Source organism: Physeter macrocephalus, chromosome 4, assembly GCF_002837175.3.
Source record: "Physeter macrocephalus isolate SW-GA chromosome 4, ASM283717v5, whole genome shotgun sequence".
Classification (NCBI taxonomy): Eukaryota; Metazoa; Chordata; class Mammalia; order Artiodactyla; family Physeteridae; genus Physeter; species Physeter macrocephalus.
This window is the reverse complement of record NC_041217.1, coordinates 34,097,961-34,111,689: the sequence shown is the minus strand read 5'-3', so window position 1 is coordinate 34,111,689 and position 13,729 is coordinate 34,097,961. Positions and strand designations below refer to the sequence as shown.

Here is a 13,729-nt window from a genome sequence, read left to right as displayed (position 1 = left end):
GCATTAAGACTCCCAGGGCTGGCCGCATGGTACAACTGGGCAGAGACCGGCCAGCCTCCTCTGGCACAGGGTGGGAGGCAGGGCGCACACACCTCTTCAGAGGATGGAGGCCAAACAGGGTTCTTCCTCAGCTCCTTCCAAGGATTCCCTGGGAGGTAATCTGGTCGCTGGGCCACCAAGCCAAGGTCAGCCTGTCCCAGAGGGGGGAGCCAGCCCAGTGTGAAGTCCTTGCCTGCTAGGACACAGCCCTGGAGCTGCTGGGATGTGGTGGCCTCACCTGTATGCACAGCTGGCACCTTCCTGGTCTGTTCCTGACTTAGGTTTCCCTCTGCAGTGGGCTTCCTGACCCTAATCCCATCCCAAGCTCTGCAGAGATAACCAGCAAGGCTCTGGCATATTCCATGGTGTGCTCTCCTGCTACACCCCCACCCACCCAATGAGGCTCACAAAATGGGGCGAGAAGGCTAACACCCCAACAAAAGATATGCCAGGCCAGGGACAAATCAGAGAGAGAGAAAAACCGTCATCTATTCCTGTTGACCTTACATTCAGGTATGTATTTTTGCCAATGATCCCAATTTTTATGACATGATTTGTATGTCTTTTTGTTATCTGGATTCTTGAAAAACCACCTAAAATTCTTGATGAAAGACATATTTTTTAGTGGTAGTCCACTCCTTATCTCAAAGGGGGTGAAATAGAATTATGGGAAGAAAATGATCGCCAAGGCAGGGCACAGTCATGTCTAAGATACATGGAAAGGGCTGGGGTCTTGGTGACTTGGGGAGCTGGCCCCTGTGCCACCCTCTTCCCCTAGTCCCTGCCCACAGAAGAGGGTCCGATGCTCCTTTGCTCCTCCGGGAGCCCCACAGAGGCAAGGGAAGAAGGTGTCCCACCTCCTGTTAGCCCTACCCCTGCCCCCATTAAACAAGGCTTCTTGTCACACCTGTCCTCACACAGCCTCCTGCGGCCCTCCCTGCCCAGCTCGTCCCAGGCTCTGCCATCCTGTGGCTCCCAGACCCCCCAAGCCTGAATCTGCAGCCATGCCCACATCCGTGTGATGGCCTGGAAACCTCGGGGCTTCAGGCTTTGTGTCGCTTCTGTTCTGAGAGGCAGTCAAGCACAGTGCTGGACGCTGGCGCCTGCCCACTTGGGTGTGGGTCTGACACTTACTGTGTGCCCTTGGGCACATCTTCTCGCCTATTTTTGTGGTTGTTATTTTAATTGTGGTAAAACACACATAACTTAAAATTGACCATTTAAACCATTTTTAAGCGTACAGTTCAGCAGCATTAAGTACATTCACATTGTTGTGCAAATCACCACCACTCATCTCCAGAATTCTTTTTGTCCTGCCAAACTGAAACTCTGGGAAATTCTGTCACATGTACAACATGAATGCACCTTGAGGACATCGTGCTAGGTGAAGTAAGCCAGTTACAAAAGGACAACTGCTGTATGATTCCACTTACATGGGGGTCACTAGAGCAGTCACATCCATACAGACAGAAAGTGGAACGGTGGGTGCCAGGGGCTGGGCAGAGGGGGAAGTGGGGGGCTGTTTTTTCATGGGTACAGAGTTTCAGTTTTGCAAAATGAAAAGAGTTTTAGAGATGGATGAACAGCAATGTGAAAGTACTTAAACACTATCGAGCTGTACATTTTAAAAAATGGCCAAGATGGTAAATTTTATGTTGTGTGTAATTTACCACAATGAAAAAATCTTAAACTAAAAAAAAAAAAACAAACCCAAAACTGGAAACTCTATACACCCCTCCCCACTTTTTGCCTGAGTTTACTCATTTGTAAAATAGGAATCATCATGCTACCCAGCTAATAGGGTTGTCATAAGGATTTGCTGGGTAATATATATAAAGGGTTCACATCGTGCCTGGCCATCTGAGTGTGCTCGTGTCAGCTATTATCATTATTAATGTTTCAGGTTGAGCAGGGCAGGAAGGGGACGAATCCGAAGATCTATTTTTCAGAGAAAGGGGACAGAGGTGGCAGGATGACATGGTGGAGGTGTGTTTTGGGGGAGGGGAGTCTATTCTGGGACTTTGGGAATATGCCCCTCAAGAAGGAGGAATTCCTCAAGGCTTGTTGACCTGAACATCTGGGTCCCAGCAGAACCACCAACATCCCCCAATTATGTAGACTCTAATCATTTTAAACTTATGCACAGCAGGCTGGAATTTCTGAGGCTTTTACCTAGCAAAAGGGTGAGCTGAACTCAGTTTTGGGACAAACCAGATAAGCCGAGAGCAGGAGAGTTTTCTGAATTTCTTAACAGAATAAACGACCTCCAAGTCCTTCGGCAGGCCTTTCTGGGAATACGGTGGCGAACTGTCTCACCTTTGAGTTGAGTAGATAGATCCTCATAGCAATTTTCAAAAATGTATTCATTTTAAAAGCCTTATAACAATATAAAATGTAATGACATTTAATAAACAACTGTACTGACAGGAAAAAAATCACACCCTTGTGAATCCAGGAGGTATAGCCCCCAATTATATTGGGGTCCTACCCCAGTGAATCCTTGGTCCTGGACTCTTCCCCCCATGCTGTCCCCCCTCTGTGACTGCAGGATGGCAACTGAGCAGAGTCCCCCAATGCTGTGGAAAGATCCAGCTGCAGATGGGCAGCAAAGATTAATGAGGGGTTTTACAGCATCTGCTGGACCAAATGTTTTCTGACATTTGTATTAACTCTCTTGGGCTATCGCTCCAAGGCCTCTAATGACCTCATTTCCCCTAACTTTCCCCTCTGGCCGGCCCCAGGTAAGCACAGCGGTCTCCCGAGGGAGGGACTGGGGAGTGGGGACCACAGCCTGCCGCTCTTGCACCCAGTGTCCAGGGTGTGAGCGTGGATACGGTGGGCTTGCATGGCTGCCTAGGAGTAAGAGCTGAGAGACCCCTCAGCACCTCACCACTTCCTTCCTTAGGCAGTGGCTGCAGCAGTAATGCTGGGAGTGCTGGAGACATCAGTTTTTCTTCTTTCTTGTTTTATAGCTTTTTGAGGCTTAACTGACATACAATAAACTGCACCTATTTAAAGTATATGCACTTTGATAAGTGTGACATATGTAAACCCCATGAAACCACGAGATAATGAACATATCCACCCTCCCCTCCAATTTCCCCCCTCCCCCTCCATACCTCCCTAATCCCCCCACCCCCAGGCAGCCATTGATCTGCTTTTTGTCACTATAAATTCATTTCATTTTATAAAATTTTACATAAATGGAATGGTACATTATATACTTTGTTTAGGTCCAGATTCTTTTCACTCAGCTTAATTATTCTGTGATTCATTCATTGTTGCATATATCACTGGCTCATTCCTTTTTGTAGCAGAGTAGTAGTCCATTGTATAAACACCACAATTTGTCCGTCTAACTGATGATGGACATTTGTGTACAGGTCTTTGTGTGGACATATGCTTTCATTTCTTTTGGGTAAATGGCTAGGAGTGGAATAGCTGTATCACATAAAAGGTACCTGTTTATTTAAGAAACTGTCTCACTGTTTTCCAAATTGGTTGTACCATTTTACATCCCCACCAGCAGTGCATGTGAATTCCAGTTGCTCCACATTCTTGCCAGCATTTGGCACTGAAGGTCTTTTTTTTTTTTTTAAGTATATTTATTTATTTATTTATGTATTGGCTGTGTTTGGTCTTTGTTGCTGCGCGCGGGCTTTCTCTAGTTGCGGCGAGCGGGGCCTGCTTTTCATTGAAGTGCACGGGCTTCCCATTGCGGTGGCTTCTTTTGTTGCACAGCTCGGGCTCTAGGCGCACGGGCTTCAGTGGTTGTGGAGCATGGGCTCCAGTAGTTGTGGCTCGTGGGCTCTAGAGCTCATGCTCAGTAATTGTGGCGCACGGGCTTAGTTGCTCCACGGCATGTGGGATCTTCCAGGACCAGGGATCGAACTCATGTCCCCTGCATTAGTAGGCAGATTCCTTTCCACTGCACCACTTATTTTTTAATAAAAAAAAATTTTTGGCCACACTGTGCAGCATGCAGGATCTTATTTCCCCAACCAGGGATCGAATCCGTGCCCCCTGCAGTGGAAGAGCAGAGTCTTAACCACTGGACAGCCAAGGAAGTCCTGGCACTGAAGGTCTTTAATCACAGACATTCTAATAAGTGTACTTTGTGGTTTTGATTTCCATTTCCCTAACTAAAGATTTTGAGCATCTTTCATATGCTTATTTGCCATCTGTATATCTTCTTTGGTGGAGTGTCTATTTTTAACATTGGGTTGTTTGTGTCTTTATTATTGAGTTTGGAGAATTTTTAAAAATATAATTTAAACATGAGTCTTTTATCAAATATATGCACTGCAGTCTGTGACTCGTCTTTTAATTCTCTTAATGGGGTCTTATGAAAAGTACAAAATTTTGATTTTAAGAAGTCTAGTTTATCAATTTTTAATTTTATGGATCATGCTCTGGTGTCATGTCTAAGAAATCCTTGCTTAACAGAAGGTCACAAAGACTTTTTCTTATGAGTTCTTCCAGATATTTTATAGATTTGGTTTTACATTTAGGTTTATGATCCATTTTGAGTTAATTTTTATATATGCTAAAAGGTATGAAACCAGCTTTACTTATTTGCATATGTATATCCAATTTTCCCAGCACCACTGTTCAAAGGCTATTTTTGCTCAACTGAATTGCCTTTGCACCTTTGCAGAATATTACTTATGCATTGTATTCTTTGGATTCTAGGACTGCCTAACAAAGTACCACAAACTTGATGTCTTAATACAACAGAAATTTAACTCTCTCCCAGTTCTGGAGGCCAGAAGTCCAAAACCAAGGTATTGGCAGGCAGCACTCCCTCTGGAGGCTCTAGGGGAGAATCCTCTCTTGCCTCTTCCAGCTTCTGGTGGCTTCAGACATTCCTTGGTTTGTGGCAACGTAACTCCAATCTCTGCTTCTGTCTTTACCTGGCCTTCTCCCCAAGTATCTCTGTGTCTTCCCTTCTTCTTATAAGGATAACTGTCATTGGGTTTAGGGCCTATCCTTAATCCAGGATGATCTCATCTTAAGATCTGTAACTTAATTACATCTGCACAGACCCTTTTCCCAAATAAGGTCACAGTCACAAGTTCCAGGTAGACATATGATTTTCATGGAGGGGGACAGGAGTCACTGCACTACTGGCATCTATATGTGGCTCTATTTGGTTACTATAACTTTATAATAAGTCTTTTTTGGGGGGCTGCGTCGGGTCTTCATTGCTGCACGTGGGCTTTCTCTAGTTGCGGTGAGCGGGGGCTACTCTTTGTTGTGGTGTGCTGGCTTCTCATTGCAGTGGCTTCTCTTGTTGTAGAGCATGGGCTCTAGTCACGCGGGCTTCAGTAATTGCGGTGTGTTGGCTCATGGTGTGCTGGCTTCTCATTGCAGTGGCTTCCCTTGTTGCAGAGCATGGGCTCTAGTCACGCGGGCTTCAGTAATTGCGGTGTGTTGGCTCAGTGGTTGTGGTGCACGGACTTAGTTGCTCCATGGCATGTGGGATCTTCCCAGACCAGGGATCGAACCTGTGTCCCCTGCATTGGCAGGCAGATTCTTAACCACTGCGCCACCAGGAAGTCCTATAATAAGTCTTGAAATCAAGTAGTGTTAGTCCTCCAACTTTGTTCTTTTTCAAAGTCGTTTTGGCTATTCTAGGTCCTTTGTATTTTCATGTGAATTTTGGAATCAGCCTGTCAATTTCTACAAAAAAGGACTAGTGGGATTTTGGGGAGATTGTGTTGAATCTATCTGGGGAGAATTAACAGCTTAACAACATTGAGTCTTCCAATATATAACCAAAGTATATCTCTCCATTTATTTAGATCTTCTTTAATTTCCCCCAGCAATGTTTTATAGTTTTCAACATACAGGTCTTTCTCATCTATTGTCATGTTTATCTCTATTTCATATTTTTTGATGCTATTGAAAAGGATATTGTTATTTTAATTTCAATTCTGTTTGTTCACTGATAGTTTGTAGAAATCCAGTTGATTTGTGGATATTTACCTGTATCTTACAATCTTACTAGACTCACTTATTAGTTTTAGTGACTTTTTTGTAGAGTCAATCAGATTTTCTTCATAGATGATCATATCTTCTGAGCATAAAAACAGTTTTACTTCTTCCTTTCCAGTTTGGATTTCTTTTCTTTGCCTTATGCATTGGTTGGAATCTCCAACGCAATGTTGGTAAAAGTGGTGAGTGTGGACATTCTGCTGTGTACCTGATCTTAGCGGGAAAGTATTCAGTCTTTCAATACTAAGTATGATGTTAGTTATAGGTACGGTGACCAATTGTCCCAGATTTCCCAGGACTGAGGGATTTCCTGGGGTGTACCACTCTCAGTGCTAAAACTGGGATAGTCCCAGGCAAACTAGGACAATTGATCCCCTAGTTGTAGGGTCAGTTTCAACGATTTTTCCTCCTTATCATAGGTTGTATTTTCCTGTTTCTTTACACGCGTGGTAATTTTGTTTTGGATGTCAGACATTGGGAGTTTTACTTTGATGGGCGCTAGATATTTTTGTATTCATATAAATGTCCTTGAACTTGTTCCAGGATGCAGCAGTTTTATCCTTTCAGGTCTTTAAGATTTGTTAGGTGAGATGAAAGCAGTATTTAGTCTAGCACTAATTGTTTTTCACTACTGAAGCAAGACCCTTCTGAGTAATCTCCCCATAAATTATGAATTTTTTTCCCTGGGTAATTTGATAGTTTCAGACTTGACTGAAGTTGACCTCTACTGTACCCTATTTGGAGACTATGTATTAAATAACACCATCTCAGAGAAATGGGAGCTAGAATTTGCAGACTAAGATATACCTTTAGAAATAAGATTGAAATAAAACTCTGAGGATTTAGGTGACATTATTCTGAATATTTTGGCTTACTTACAGATTTCTGCATTACCTTTCCTGAAATCAGCTTCAGAAGGTCCTTATCAAGATCTGTTACCTCAAAGTTTATTCTACCAAAACCTTGAAAAGATGGACACATCCTTAATACTACAATACCTGAGACAGAAGTATAAATGTGGGAATATTATTCTGTACTTTGTAGTAATGGGGATGGAAACTGGGAAAATAAAATAAAAAATATAAAGTCAAAAAAAAATTATGAATTTTTCCAATCTGGTGGGAGTAGGAAGTATTCCCAGCCCTGTGTGAGCTCTGGGCACTCTTTCCTTCATCTTTTTGGGTGGTTATTTCCCCAGCCATGGGTAGTTGCCTTACACACATATGCTGATCTGCGCTCTGCTGAAAATTTGAAGATTTCCAGGGTTTTCTCTGTGTAACTCTCTCATCTTAGATACTCTCTTGTATGTACTATAGCTGCCTGGATCTCCCCAGTCCCCCAGCTCCTTCTCCCCATTCATAAATACTGCTGGGTTCCACCTGGGTTCCCCTTCCCTGCACTGTGGCTTAGACATTCTCTCAAGGCTGTAAACTGGGGTATCACTGACCTTTGTTGCCTGATGTCTGGTGTCCTAGAAGCCTCATTTCCTATGTCCCTCCATCGAGCTAGGAGCTCCCAGCAGGTGTTATGCTTGCTCTTATCAGGCTGGGTGCTGCTCAGGCACAGATAAGACCTGGGCCTCCTCCTTCCTCTTTATCCTTTCTTCAAAGCATGTTTAAGTCCATCACATTTTACTGCCTGGTTATTCTCCCCTGTTTGGTTTCATGTGATACAAATTATGCTTCAATCCCTTCAGATTGCCCTTTCTTGCCTTGATTGTTCCTGAGGCCACACATCTTCCAGGAAGTCTTCCTGGATGGAGTGAGATAGATGATGCATCTCCTTGCCACACCATCTGCCCATGAGTTTATGAATCGTTTTTCCCTTGTTTACCATTGTCACAGCAGCTCCTCAGAACTCCCATCGCCAATCTGCACACCTTCAAAGGGTGCCCTGCACTTGCATTCCCCTGGAGTCGTGCAACACTCAGCCCTAAGGAAGGGTTTGAAAGTAGACACTCCATGGGCTTCCTCATTTCTAATCTCCAATCACACCATCGCTCTGCTTGGAATGCTCTTCTGCACATTCTCCTGTCGAAATTCTACTCAAGTCCTAGTTAAATGGGGCCTCAGTGAAACCATCCCGGGTTCCACAAGGTGTGGTAGTGACTTCTTTCTCTGCCCTCCCGTGATCTCATCAGAGTCTGCCTTTGAACACGGCTGGTTGTGTCCGGGCCTTTCTCCCTGACTAGAGTGTGCCTTTCATGAAGACAGGGGCCATGAAATACTCATTTCTGTATTCCTGGCTCTTAATACAGGGCCTGGCCTGTATTAAGGAGCTCAGTGACTGAGGAGTAAATGACCAGATGAACTGAGGTCAAGTGGAAGCTGCAAAGAGCAGACATCCTCAGCCCTTCCGGGAAAGTCTCGGGTGTAGCAAATCAGAGTTCTTCAGGGGCTCAAGGCAAGCTGAGGAGGGGGGCAGTTTGGACCATTAAGGTACATGGGTCAGCTCCAGGCAAAGCCAGGGGAGTGGCAAGACTCAGTTCAACGTCCAGCCTGCCGTGTTGACATCATCATGTTGCTGGACATTAAAACCTTGTAGAGGAATGCTCAGTGTCTTTGTGAAAGAGGACACCCACCACGTACATCTGCACACGCTTGTGTGTGTACAGGGACCACTTTGGCAAACGTAAGAATTACCATACCAGGTCACATCCATGTGTAAATGTGCAGATGTGCACTTGGATGGCCAGGCATGTAGAGATGCATACGAGGCTTACGTGAACACACACACACACACACACACACACACACACACACACACACACAGGCTCAGCAGTCTTTGAGAGCCCACGAAGCACAGCGAGTGTGATCACAGTTGTTAAAGGGCAGGGAAGTGAGAGCCCAGAGCAGACGCATGGGCTGTCTCCTGATAACCAAAGCCAAAGGATGCTTGGAGGGGCTGAACATTGAACGCCTTCCTTTCCTCTTTTCCAGAAAGTAGTCTGGGACTTTAGCTAGACCCTTGCAGCTTTGCCCCCGTAAGGAACCACAGCGTCTGATGCTCAGCAGCTGGAAACAGCAAGGGGTGTGCGTGTGTGTGTCCTCCGCCCAGGAGCTCCCCAAGGGCAGGGAGCGTGTCTTCTACAGTGAGGCCGAGCCTGTCTTGAGGGAAGACCCTGCCTCCCTTGGGCTCCTCCCAAGGCAACAGGCATTGCTTCCTCCTCACCGTCCCACACCTGGAGGGCCCCGGAGGAGTGGTTCTGAGCTGGGTTTCTCAGTGACCTGTTGCACACTCTCCCCTACAGATCTTGGGAAATCCTGGCTGCCGAGGCCCCAGCGAGCCACCGACCTTCGGGATTCAGTCACTGGAGACCTGGGCAGTGATTCTGTTCAATCCCGGCTGCAGGGCCGCCAAGGCCGCGCTCAGGTTTCCTGGCAGATCGGAATCACTAGGTAGTCGTTGAGAACTTGAGGTTTCCTCCATAATTTACATCCTTGCTCCTCCCTGGACGGGATCACATGGCCCCGGACAAAGTGGGTGAACACTATGCTGGGGGAACCTGATCTCCTAGGTTGGGTAACAACAACAAGGCGAATAATGCAAGGATTACCCTGAACTCTGGCCAGAGCTCAGGGAGATCCGGAGCCGCAGCCGGCAGGAGGCCAGTGACCTGATAGGGCCGCTTAAGCTCAGCAGTGGCCTTTCACTTGCTGGGGGTGGAGGGTAATTGGGGAAGAGGAAGCTGAATGCTCTGGGAGCCTTAGGAAAAAGAAGGAGGCTCTGTTTTGCCCAACCTCACTAGCCTGTGGGGCTGCTGAATGAGGTTACTCTGGTGTGGGTGGCTCACTCCCCACCCTGTCTCTGCTGTTGAACAAACTGGAGTGTCTGCTGATCGTGCCTGTTCCCTGTTCTCTACCTGTGCTCCAGGCTCATCCCCTCCCCGTGTCCCATGCCTTGGTTCTCCTGAATCTGCACCCTTCTCTCTCCACTGGCTCCATTCCCTCAATGTATAAACACACTTGGGACTTGGGTATCTTAAAATTAATTCCCCTTTGTCCCTCCCGTCACCAGCCCCCTTCTCTCCTTCCCTTCTTGGATCAGCCACTGGAGAGAGACTGAGGGCAACACGCCCTCCACACTGCACCTTGCCCACATACCACTTGTCTCCACCTGCTCCACTGACACGGAGACACTCCCATGATTTATATACCCACAAACTCTCCTGGGCACCTGAATGTTCCACAGGCAGACTCTGAACTTGTTATTCATTCATCAAACGTTTCTAAATACTTTCTTTGTGACAGACATTGAGCAATAAGGTGAGTACAATGAGGGTTAAAGCGCTTATTTGATGGTAAACAGATATGTAAACCAACCCTTACTGATCTGATTATTAAGGAATGCAACTGAAATCTGCCCAGAATGTTATGAGAACCCAGGGAAGTGCATCAAACTGGGAGGGGAGGAGCAACTGGTCATAGTAGGCTTTCTGGAGGAATTGGGTTGGAACTGAGTTTTAAAGGATGTATAAGAAGTGGGTAGAAGAAATTGGGATTCTGGCTGCAGGACTCTTTCAATTTTAAGTGACAGGACTAACTTAAGCAAACCAGGACTATATAACTTGGCCAACTGGGTGAAGTGGCCTCAGAGCCTCAAAAATAGAACTACCATATGACCCAGCAATCCCACTACTGGGCATATACCCTGAGAAAACCATAATTCAAAAAGAGACATGTACCACAATGTTCATTGCAACACTATTTACAATAGCCAGGACATGGAACCAACCTAAATGTCCATCGACAGATGAATGGATAAAGAAGATGTGGTACGTATATACAATGGAATATTAGCCATAAAAAGAAACGAAGTTGAGTTATTTGTAGTGAGGTGGATGGACCTAGGGTCTGTCATACAGAGTGAAGTAAGTCAGAAAGAGAAAAACAAATACTGTATGCTAACACATATATATGGAATCTAAAAAAAAACAAAACAATGGTACTGATGAACCTAGAGGCAGGGCAGGGATAAAGAGGTAGACATAGAGAATGGACTTCAGGACATGGGGTGGGAGGGCGAAGCTGGGGCGAAGTGAGAGTAGCATCGACATGTATACACTACGGAATGTAAAATAGTTGGCTGGTGGGAAGCAGCAACATAGCACCGAGAGATGGGTTCAGTGCTTTGCAATGACCTAGAGGGGTGGGATAGGGAGGGAGGCTCAAGAGGGAGGGGATATGGGTACATGTGTATGCACATGGCTGATTCGCTTTGTTGTGCAACAGAGATTAGCACGGTATTGTGAAGCAATTATACTCCAACAAAGATCAATTAAAAAAAAAAAGAGAGTCATGTACTACAATGTTCATGGCAGCACTATTTACAATAGCCAGGACATGGAATCAACCTAAGTGTCCGTTCGGTGCTTTGCAATGACCTAGAGGGGTGGGATAGGGAAGATGGGAGGGAGGCTCAAGAGGAAGGGGATATGGGGACATATGCACGCATATGGCTGATTCGCTTTGTTGTGCAACAGAGACTAACACAGTACTCTGAAGCAATTTTACTCCCATAAAGATGTATTAAAAAAAAAAAAAAAAGCCTTCAGATCTGCTGCTCTTCTTGTCTATCCCTCTATGTTGGACTCATTCTCTCCTAACCAGTTAAGCTTCCTCTGTGTTTCAGGGGCCAGAAGGAGCATGGCCACAGGAAGTTCCAGGCTTACATCACTTCAGTTTGTTGGCCCCACAAGAAAGAGAAAACTATCCCAGCACCCATATATAAAATCCCAGAGAAGGGCTCTGAATGGTCCAGATTGGGTCATGTGCCAATCCTGGACCAATCACTGAGGGCTGGGATACTATGACTGATGAGGCCTGGATCTCCTGCCCACTCCTGGAGCTGGGGAGCAGGATACTGTGATTGGTAGCTCCATCAGGGCCACATGGAATGAGACAGGGGAGGCAAGCCAAAGGAGGGGATACTGAAAACACAAAAACAACAACATTCGTAATAGAGAACTTCTAAACACAGAGACTCGCATGTACAAACCTATACAACAGCCATGGAGTGTGCCTGGGAATTACTAGTAGTTTCCTTTAGCTGGATCTAAGGATTAACTTGGATGAGTGGCAAGAAATAAACCTAGAGAAGAAGAAAGAATTTTGGGGGGGCCATATGTGCTGAACAACAGAGTTTAAATATTATTCTAAAAGCTATGGAGAGCCTTGGGAAAATATTATATCATGTATTTATATGATCAGATTCTTATATTTGGGAAAAAATCCTCTTGGCCATAAAACTGTTCTTTTCTTCCTTATTTCAGTTAATGCCATCCCCATCTTGCCAGTTCCATGAGCTGAAATCTGGGGAACTGGGGGCTGTCTCCCTCAGCCAAGTTCTCCCTGGATCCCCTCCACATTAGCCATTCCTTTCCATTCTATGGCACTGTCTTAGCTCAGGACCAGGTCTGTTCTTGCAAGGACTAACTATGGTGGGCCCTGCTAACTCAGACCAAGGCATCCACTCTTCCAAGGAGGTTTCTGTGACCCAGCCCAGGCTGGGTTAGACCTAGTTCTCTCTGCTTCCATCCATAGTACACACCCTGCTCATAGCAGTCATCTCTGCATTGTAACTGTGCACCATCTGGCGCTGACCATATGCTCTGTGTACATAGGCTCTGTGGATGCCTCAGGAGCATGACCCTGTTTTTCATTTCTTACCCCAGCTGTGCTGATGGTGTCCAATACACTGTAGACACTGGGTAAATATTTGTTGATCAATGAAAAGACAAATGAATAAATGAATCCCACCTCCTGCCCCTAAGGCAAATTTAAATGCACCCACAATGAAAACAAAACAAAACAAAAAAACGTTCTAAGGCCTTAGTGAGGCTCTCTGAAACAATGGTGTTTTCCTCATCAGTTTCCAGCGTTCATGCTCTTTTTCTCTATCCTTCCAGCGCCTCTCTTCACTTTCCCTCTCTCTATGGAACTGTGGACAGGGGAGGTTGCCTGCCATTCCAGTAAACAAAGAAGGTTGCCCGTCATCTCAGTTCTACAAGGATCAAACCTTTAGCCACTGCAGCCACCCACCGACCACATGCCCTTAAGGGAATTCAGGATGTAGAAAAGCAGGATGCATTCTGTGCTTTGGATACTGGCCCTAGATAGTTAAGGTGCATATCTAAGGCATAATTTCAAATGATCCCAGATTCTTGCCTCTTCCCATGCATAGAAAAGTACTAAAATCATTAATTCGAGATGTCTGTTCTTTGTGATGAGCAATAATCTTTAGGTGTTCAACTACATGTTTTTGTTTTGTTTTTTTTTCCAGCAAAAAAACTCCTCTATATCCTGGCTCCTCCCTTACCACTTCAGAGCAGTTCCTCAGAGCTACCTGAGAGGCTGTAGTCTCCTGGGCTATAGTCCTCAGCAGGTCCCCAAATAAAACTTAACTCACAACTTTTAGGTTGTGCGTTTTTCTTCAGTTGACATAACTTTCTATCTTGTCTATCACTGCACACTGAAGTCTGCAGTGTGTGTGTGTGTGTGTGTGTGTGTGTGTGTGTGTGTGTGTGGTGTGTGTATGTGTTTGGTGTGTGTGTGTGTGTGTGTGTGTGTACAGTAAATGCTTTGTAACAAATCCCCCCAACCATTAGTGGCTTAAAATATTACACACACATTATCTCAGAGTATCTGTGTGTCAGGAATCTGGGCACAGCTGAGCTGGGCCCTCTGTTTCCGGG

General features: G+C 45.5%; 1 long non-coding RNA gene across 1 annotated transcript; it reads left to right on the top strand.

The window, feature by feature from the left end:
* The first annotated feature begins 220 nt into the window (after positions 1-220).
* Positions 221-13,432, top strand: LOC114485997 (uncharacterized). The gene is made up of 3 exons (XR_003679239.2): positions 221-552; positions 12,944-13,159; positions 13,318-13,432. It is a non-coding gene; the product is annotated as an uncharacterized lncRNA (long non-coding RNA).
* Positions 13,433-13,729: the final 297 nt, after the last annotated feature.